We start from the raw sequence: 9927 nt of genomic DNA on the forward strand, positions 1-9927 counted from the left end.
ACTTTATAATGAGTGGTCAATGAAGGCTTTTACATTGAAAGTACTAGTAATTTAGTATTTATCTTTAAATACTGTTAATCTCATCAGACTTTGGTTGGAAACGAAGAGTATTTTTCAGGCAAAATAATAATTTCTTAGGTAATTGTATTTGCTCTTGTAATCTTAATATGTTTAAGCGCTTCAACAAACAGTGAAATGTGATTATTCTACCACTAGGGGGTGGTATTTACACATCAGCTGTTCTTTCACTGCAGCTCACATTTATTAAACAGGGACCGAATGAGCTTCACTATGTTTAATAAACTCCATAGTTTTTTTTTTTAAATTCCTTTCATGACAAAGCCCCATTGAAGTCCGTGTCTCATACTTGGGACGTGTTTCTGGTGATAAATGTTCAAAAATGTTGCAGGTACAAAGAAGCATGTCAGTCGGGAGGAGAAAGAGTTTGACGGCTGCATAAAATCAGGCCCATTTCTAGGAATGGCAATTCACTTCTGACAATGCTTCTTTGTTGCAAAACGCCTTTTGTCTTTGGAGTCAATCTGTGGCGGGATTCGTCCTCTCAGACAAAAGGAGTCACGCTGTCGAAAAGGTTAGCAGCTCCATTTCCTCTTCCGTTACACATCCAGAATTGTAGACATGAGAAATCAGCTGAGTCACAAGGGCAGCAGGCCACGTAATAGATTCTGTTCTCACGTCGTACTAAGCTGCCACTTGTAGTTTTAATAGAAACCAAAATATACACAGAGGCTGGCAAACCGGGAGGCAAAACAAAACAAGCAATGTTTCTATTGACTTCATTATCTATCTTCTTAAATCATTATGCCTTGTTTTCACATTAAACCCTCATCTCGGGAGCTAATTTGCTTCTTTCGACAAACACTAATCGACTTCATTCTGTTTTGTCTCCGTTCCTCAATGAAACCTTACAGAACATGACAAAAGGCAGAAACGCTGAAAACAATGTAGTTAGCATGCCAGGCCACGAGTTGGCGCTGTTTGTTTTTGTAATCAAACCAGGCGCACGTGCTCGCAGAGAAACTGAGCCGATGGGAAGCGCCGCTGTTGTGTAAATGGACACCCAAAACGCAGTGGAGCTTTTCCATTTTCGCTTTAAAGTGTTAGAAGTGGGGCCTGAGAATTTGAGATGAGGTGTTTTACAGATGTATTTCTCCGTGAGATTCAAAAGAAGAAGCAAACATCACATCCTAACATGTCAAAAAACAAAAAAAACAAAAATGGCAAAAAATTTAACAAATGTGTCTAAAACAAATTAAACTGTGAAAAATACATAGTTCAACAGCTCTTAATTGCAGCTTTAAAAGTGAATAAATTTATTGTACATTAAAATTTTGATAAAAAGGATTGAATAAAATTTTTTCAATGACTGCAGGCAGATTTATCTGCTGGGAAGTCAACAAAAAAAAACCCTTGCTTTTGGACGTTGAAGATCTCGAACGTCTTCTTTCAAGTTGAAGAAGAGCCGACATGAAAACCCCGACGGATCCGTCGCTTCACATCCGCCAAACTGCTGAGCACTGTGTGTCCCGGGTGCCTTCCTCCATACGTAGCATTATCCTTGAATTTCTGTTAAATCAGACCACGTAGACTTTCCACACTCACAGCATCCTTGGCATGATGTCAGCTGGGATTGGCTTCCGTGGCACTCTGGGACTCATTTACTGAGAACTTGCATGAAGTCTATGAGACGGCAATGCCTACTGAAAATAGATTGTGCTTTCACTTTGCATGATTTCAGCAGGAAACTCACTGAGCATACCACCATGAGTTCCATAACAAGCGAGCAAATTCAGCTAAGGATTTTGCATACTTTATGCTTGAGAACCGTCTTCTGGGAAAGGTTTCCGTGACCTTTCGCGTACATTAACCGTAGAGCGATCGGGTGGAGCCAGGCACAAAATGTGGAGTTACATTGCGCAAGTGATTGAACACATTAAAGAGAAATGCTGCGTTTACACAACTTGAAGTGAAAACATGTTTTAGTTGGAGAAATGTTTCACGTCTACACTACAACGTTTTGAAAAAGATGTCTGTTTATACGGCGATGACACAAAGGCTGAAAATGTAGTTTTCATGTAGGGCCACAAGTGGGTGCTGCTGGTTGTTTTTGCACAGAAACTCCAACCCTCGTGGCCACAGAGGAGAATACGCTTTAAACATTTTCAGTGGCGAGTGCACAGACATTCGTACGGACGGACGACAAAGTTGGATTGATTTACGGATGAGTCTCAACTCTAAAACTACCAAGTCCCAGGAGAAGAAGGACTGGGAGTCACTCTGGAGGCAAACGTTGTTATTGTCCATCTCCTCGTGCATGTGCAGAAGGACGAGACTGAACAAAAATAGAAATGCAACACTTTTTGCTCCCACTTTCAACGAGCTGAACTCAAAGATCTAAGACTTTTACCGTGTACACAAAATGGTCTATCTCTCTCGAATATTGTTCACAAATGTGTGTCTGAATGTGTGTCAGTGAGCACTTCACCTTTGTTTAGATAATCCAGCCAACTCACAGATTTGACATATCAAGACGCTGATTAGACTGCCGGTATTATCATTATTATAGCCTGAGGGCGGCCTCAGGCTGGCCACAATTAAAGCACATTGAAAAATGGGAGAAAAACCAAAAGTGTCGGTATCTTCACACTGGACACAGCCTCCCTCGGTGGGAAAGAAATCAGGATGTGGCACAAAAAAAAAAAAAAGGAAGCAGATGAGCCTTTGGAAGCAGCTGCCTCCAACCCAAATGTGTCAACTTAACATTCCTGTCGGAATGTCTTACTTAAGATACCGGGAATCCAAAAAGAGGAAAGACTGAATGAATAAGATTATTTCTTTCATGTTAGTTTTCTACTTCAGGCTCTGGCTCTACTTACAAAGCCGGCTGTAATCAACCGATCCTTTTGAATATGTAGACGTAACAACAGTCTTAAAAAGCTTTTCTTTTTTCAGCACAAAAATAGTCCTCTATTTCACCTCATTCACAGGATCTCAAAGGTCTTATTTTTTTTTGGAACCAACAAACACAGAAAAAATAAAACTTTCATTGAAGCTCTTTTCCGTCACGGCGTCTGCCTTCAGAGAACATTTGTTTACACTTTGAAATGTAGTTAATTCCGTCATTGTTCATCGGCGCTTCCTTCACGTAACCCGAGGCTGCTTCTATCTCGGGCTTTTCATTTACGCCGTGCAGTCAGCAGGGCTGCGCCTCCTGCTTATTATGACGAGCGTCGCTCCTCCTGAGTTGTTATGCGAGGCCAAACGTCACGATCCTGCGTGCCCTCCTGCTCCACGCCACAGGGGACGCAGATGTTGGCATGGGCGCACATGAAATTACTAACTGAAAGGCTGTACAGAAAATACCTTCATTTAACAGGAGTTCTCTGTATAAATACTAAAATAATTCCCTGATGACTCACCAGTCACCATTTATTTTCTTCTCACACACACAATGAACCCAGAGTTTTTTATACAAGCAGCTTAATAAAGACCTGTGAAAACCGAGGCCGGAGTCGAGCTATAAAATGGAGTCAGTCAGTGTAGGTGGACGAAACATTGCATTTATTGAACGTGTGTATCTCTTTCAGTCACGGTCATTATAGTACCCTGCACATTAGCATCACATTGAAGAACCAGGACTGCTCCATATCCTGGAAACTGCAATATGTCCGATTTATTTCAGAACCATTTATTTTTTTTTGCTCTATTTCTGTTTCAACGGTTTCAAGTGAAAACAGGAAACTCTTAGTGTTTTGGGTGTCGGTTTCCATGACAGCCGTGTTCGGAGCCACCGAAAATGCAACTTTTTGAAAATGCTCCGTCTATGACAGCACTCGGACTCCGATGGACAGAGGAAAAACACAACTGTACTTTCACACCAAAGATGTAGTAAATAGTTCTTCTGCACAGTTGGACAAAAACAACCATGGCGGCCTCCAGAGTGTCGTGACTGCCAATTCATGTTCTGCTGGGACTGGGTAGTTACATATTTGACAATCACCTGGAATAACAATCCAACTTGGTCGTCCGTCCGCGCCCATTGTTAATGCTTATAGTGTGTTGTTCTCTGGAATCAACAAAATATTGCCGCGCAAATGCAAAATGTTTCTAAGACGAAAGAACAATGCGATTTCACTTGAAATGTTGTGTAATCCAAATAGATAAATGTGATAACGATACGATTTGTGATAAATACAAATCAGATTAATTAAAAACTTTTTTCATGAACAAACAATATTCCCCCAGCCCTGGCAGAAATATACGTATACATGGATGAAAACAGCTATAAATTGAAAAATAACAGTGCTTTTACTCTCGTCCCTAATTTACACCAGCCCGGTTCTTTCCCCATCATATCTGTAGTTGGTGTCAGGGGTTGCAGCTGGTGCGTGGATGGACCCGAGCGCAGACTCACAGAGAACAAGTCGAAGCAGGGGACACGAGGACGACGAGAGGAGCGACGTGTGGACAAGGAGATCCGACAAGGACAACAGAGGGAGATGGGTTTAAATACACAAGGAAGGGGTGGACACAAGTGGAACCCAACGATGGGAGCACACAGAGGGAGAAGGCCATTGGTTAATTGTAAACACGAGGCGAGACACACAGACACAGAAACCTGACCTGTTTGTTGACTTTTGTCATTCTCCCTTCATTATTGCCCTTCTGGCCACCAGAAGTGCAATATAATAGTGTAAGATAAGGCGGTCAGATACACCTTTAAATTTAGTTTATCGCACAGTTTTGGTGAAGTCATCATAATTTATTCCACTTTTTGTTCCTGATCAGACTTTTACATGTGTACATACAGTAGTGCATGTCGATGACATGATGCATTTGCCAGGTATTGTGCAGCTCTGATGGGAATGAAGTGAACACTCCACTGAATCGCCTCTGCCACACAAAGCACAAATGTGGATTTAACATGTATCTTACATGTGATATTGTTAAAGACACTGTAAAATCTACTGCTGCTCCTCACTTTCCTGTTGGACCAAATAGAAATTACAGAGTGACTCACACTCATACTGAGTAGTAATCTGGAAGTAGATGGACTGTGGCTGCTGCTGTACTTTCCCTGTACTTATTCACTCTGTAAGTTATTCCCAAACTCAATAATGCCAAGACCCAGTTAAAAATAATAAAATCTTCTGGGGCCCATTGAACTCTGAAATCTCAAACCTGACTGAAAGATGAATCCCCTGAAACTAAATAATTCAATAAGAAAAAGGACTGCTACAAATAAAGTGCATATTAATAGATGGAAAACAAAAGAATTACTGAAAACCTTTAATGTACTTATTGTAAATGACCTAACAAGACCCACCTGCAGTATTTATTTGGACCACTAGTAGGCCACAGCCTACACTTTAGAATCACTGCATTATGTAAAAACAGGGTAAGGTCACTTTTTATGTCGGCGGGAGGAAGACTGTTGTTAACAGGTTGCTTCAGGCCAGAGAAACATCAGAGCCTTGGGTGTGATTGATGCCTTTTCTTCTCTTTGAATTACTTATATCAGCCTTCAAATATTTGAGAAGAAATGATTCCATGAAGGAATGAGTTGCAAATAAATCTACAAAGTGAGCTTTGGGGCAAAAAAAGTTTTAACCGTTCTAAAAAGCATTCAAACAAAATATGATTATATGATGTGACACAACGTGTGCATTGTTATCGTTAATAACAGAAGAAAGTTTATCGTAAGTTTGTGAGTTACTTGATCTGGAGGATGTCCAGTCCATGTATTCACATTATTTTCACCGAATCTGAATTATCACACAACAATTCAGCTAAGATAAAAAGATAACATTACTCTCAGTTTATGACAACTGAATGTTGCTGATAGATTTAGTAGAAGACCAGGTTTTGAAAGGTTCAGTGTGTATTAATATATTTAAAGGGAAATAATAATAATTAAAAAAATCCTTGAAACACAATCAAACAGAACAAAAATCTGTTTTGATTTCGGATTAATAATGTCATTATTGTGCCATTTGTGTTTCAGAAAAGTTTCCCGTTGACACAGAAACATTTTAAATGCACACGGGCATATGATGGACAGGCGATAAAGTTGGATTGTTATTCCAGGTGACTCTCAACCATAAAACTACCAAAGTCCCAGGAAAATATGGACTGAGAGTCATGACACTCTGGAGGCAAACGTTGTTCTTATTGTCCATGTACTTGCGTTTGTGTAGAAGAAGTTTGCGCAGCGGCATCGTTTCAGAAAAGATGCAATTTTTGAACATTTTGAGTGTTTTTGAAAAGTTCCACCTTGGGAGCTGTCATCCAACAAGTTGCATCTTCAGTACCGTTGTTACGTGAACTGACACCCAAAATGCAACAAAAGTTTTCTTTTTTCATTAGAAAAGGTTGTGGTGTAAACGCAGCCTAAAATCCGGTCAAGCTACGACTTTATTTGAGATTAGATTAGGAGTTTGACTAGGAGACTATATTCTGGCAATGACTTATTTCAGTTAATTCCAGTATATCTGGGAGGAGCGTATGGTTTGATCGTCTTGTCGTGGTCCCCTCAGTTATGATCGTGCTCATCCTGAGTTGTGAAGCTGTAACAGACAGACTGGACACCACAGCGACCCAACATCATTAAAATGCATCAAATTCCACAATATCCAAATTCAAACAACTCCTTTTTTCTCGATTATAGAAAAGTACCTTTTGCTGTAATTTGCTTTAACTGAATATTAGTTGATGTGAAAGCATTGTTACAGAGCTGCCATCCTTAAAAATTAATACTGGAAGGAATATTTTGATTACAATGGGGGTTTTTTTTCCTACAATTTCCTCCCACAGCACGACCACATCAGAGGGGATTAAAAATTCATTCACTTGGTGATTAATTTGTGTGTTGTTTTTTTTTGTTTTACCAGGTTTGTCATAAATCAAACACCAGCCAGTCTTTTCGTTGGTGCCGTAACACCACACACTGTTCATTCATTATCCAGAGTCAACATGTTTCTGCTGGATCACCACGGGAATCAGAGCGGCTGCTTAATATTAATACTGCACCCACAGATCGCGCTGCAGTCATCAGGTCTGGACAAGAAATGACTGGGGGAAAAAAACACAAAATAAATTGGAAATAAAGCCAAATTTAAAGGTACAATTTGTTGTTCTTTTAACTTTCAAAGGTTACCTTCTTGTTTCAGAAACGTTTCGTGTTTACACTGAAACCTTTTGAAAACGATGTCTTATTGACACAAAACTCTGAAAATGATGTAGTTGGCATGACAGGCAGCGACTTGGCACTGTTGTTGGTTTGCGCACGCGCACACACACACACACACACACACACACACACACACACACACACACACACACACACACACACACACACACACACACACACACACACACACACGTGCAGAAAACAACACAGGGTCCAAGTCATACCAATGATAACAATGGATTTCTGTCAACACTTTAATATAATATCATGGGACTGAGTCTTGTTACGCTCAGTATGAAACACAACCTGTTACCTGCGGTTACCCCAATGTGAAATCCACATCCGCCAGAGCTATAAATATTAGACCCCAACACCTGATTAAACACGTCGTCTCTGCAGTGACTCACTTCATAATGCTTGGGTTGTTTACTTAGCGTGAGCAGAACTGTGCATTCACAGACGGAGCGGTTATCATGCCTCGGTTTTACACTCACACGGGGCAATTAATGTGTGTTGCTGTTCAACCGTAAATGATTACTTGTAACTTAGACTGTTTGACAGCGATCCTCTCACAACACATTCAGTCAAAGAGCAAGTGCAGTACATATAGAAATAATGAGGACAAAATGTGACCAGAGGAACAACACCACAGCATGTGTAATCGTTTGCTCTTGCATGGTTAGGCGTAATGGGGACTGAAACATCCAGTCCCTTTTCATTGAATCTGTAGCTGTGCCTGATTTTTGCATCTGGAAATGTGTAAAAAAAATAAAATAAAATAGCCAACACAGACACAATCACACACACCCACATTCACACCGACAGATAATTTAGGGTCGTCCTGTAACAATAAATTCATTGTCATTGGTTCAAGTCCCAAGGGTACGTACGTACAGTATATTAATAAACTATTCATATATAAATATATGTTGAATGATGGTCCAAACCACTAATAAATTTATTTCACTTTTTGTATGAAAAACATTTATTTATTTATTTATTTATTTATTTATTTATTTATTTATTTATTTATTTATTTATTTATTTATTTATTTATTTCAATAAATAAAAAGAAACCAGAGAAACGAACAGAATAAAAATCTAAAAAAGAGACAATCATCCGAATGAGTCACCCACAGTTCACATGACACACGCTCCAGTTTTACAATATGTGGATTACATGTTCGAAGAGGGGGGTAAGAAGAAGTTTACATTCTTTAATCCCACCCTTTTACATCTCTGTCATTAGAATCACAGAAAATATTAATTTATCTGAGCGTGTCGATTACTTGTGATACGTGGTGATGCGTAATAGAGCGTGACAGCATTCGTAATGTCTTCTTGATGGTTGTTGGAGTCCATACTGTCACGCGTCATTACTGGCAGGAACTGGCAGGAACTGGCAGGAATTGGCACGCGCTTTCACGTGGCGTCACTTTTTGCTGCACTCTACTCCTAATAACAGTTTTCTCTCACATGTTCACTCGTGATTGATATTAATTCCAGGTGCATTGGTTTTCATTCCAGCAATATGCCAAAGTTTCAAAGTCACAAAGTCGGCCAAGTCCTGACCCAGACCACAGCCTGCACTACTGATGCCTGCTGCTGCTGCTGATGACGCTCCTGAAGTTGTTCTTCCTCCTACTGTTGCTCCGGACGACGAGTCTGAGCCAGAGGAGCCAGAGGACAGCGATCTCTCCTCCTCCAAATTCTACCGAAAGTGACGATGCACAATGGCGCGGAACAATGTTGTTGACCGCGTTTAATGATTCGCGATGATTCGCCACCATTTGGTGCTATTAACTGTAACGCATGGTAACAGGTCGCGACAGGTTGCCAAACGTTCATGACAGCGTGTGATGCCTCTGACCTGAATCCTATACATAAGTTAGGTCAAATTCATGATCCAAAATGGAGATTCGTGACATTCGTGACTTGTCATCGTTGTGTGTAAATGCAGCACAACCGATTGCAGAATGGACGCTGCAGCAACTCTCCCAAAGTTGCTTTATGCAAAACAGCCCAGCCTCAGTGCTTCGCCTGTGGCTGGGATTATCTCGTACAGTCCTGGTTTCGACCAGTTCAGTGACCCTGCTGAGAGTTGACTCACCAGTTTTCTGCTCGGTGGCTTTCAGGGTCGGTTTCGCCTTCATCCTTTTCAGCGTGTTCATTAAATCTCAAGCACTGGGGGAAAATGACTCCAACTACTAAACGGTTGTTTTTCTCACACAGAAGTGACCTTGGATCTTAATTTAATGCCAGGAGAGCGATTTCTGGAGTAGGATGTCAAAACAACATGAGGTGTTTTCATTATCGAACGCATCTCAGAGCGGGTTGGATTCTGGGTTTTTCTCTTTGACAAGATTCTGCATCAATTAATTTGTGACCTCTGCTGCTTGTGGACGCTCAGTGTTTGGTAATGGTTATTTAACTTGTTGCTTTTAACTGGAAACTAAGCTGTGAAAGGTCTGAGATAATATCCTTGAGAAATAATAACTACTGACTGTTGTGTTTGCTCTTTAATGTGTTTGACCTGAGGCACAGGTTACATCATCCGTCGAACAGGGAGGATGATTTAGTCAGACTAATCCAGATACAACAGATTTGAAGAGTTTGTGTGCGAATATGATTTATGTGCGTCTCACAAACTGGATAGTTATTAGCATCTTATTGCTGTGGTTGATGAGGACGGAAAAAAAGAAAATCACAACTAGCAT

Source organism: Lipophrys pholis, assembly GCF_963383615.2.
Source record: "Lipophrys pholis genome assembly, chromosome: 1".
Lineage (NCBI taxonomy): Eukaryota > Metazoa > Chordata > Actinopteri > Blenniiformes > Blenniidae > Lipophrys > Lipophrys pholis.